The sequence below is a fragment of the Pyricularia pennisetigena genome, assembly GCF_004337985.1.
Source record: "Pyricularia pennisetigena strain Br36 chromosome Unknown Pyricularia_pennisetigena_Br36_Scf_13, whole genome shotgun sequence".
Taxonomy (NCBI): domain Eukaryota; kingdom Fungi; phylum Ascomycota; class Sordariomycetes; order Magnaporthales; family Pyriculariaceae; genus Pyricularia; species Pyricularia pennisetigena.
The window spans coordinates 502829-503154 of NW_021940925.1; positions in this window are offsets into that span (position 1 = coordinate 502829).

Here is a 326-nt window from a genome sequence, read left to right on the forward strand (position 1 = left end):
TAACGTTGGGCTCCACATCTCCGACCCCCCTAAAGTCCGGCCCCTAAAAATATCTACTCAGCCACGTCAACCCTTTGTTTTATTTTATAAATATCTAGACGAATTTTTCACTTTAGAACTTGCATTTTGAAGATTCTTGCTCCAAACTTTCCAATGAAACAGTACACTGAAAATCAGCTTCTTGCTGCCATTTCTGACATAAGAAATGGCAAATCAGTTCACAAAACCTCGCAAAAATGGGGTATTCCTCGGAGTACCCTTCACGATCGTTTAAAGGGGGCCCAGTCAATTCAACAAGCGAAAAGATTTTGTCAAAGGCTTTCACA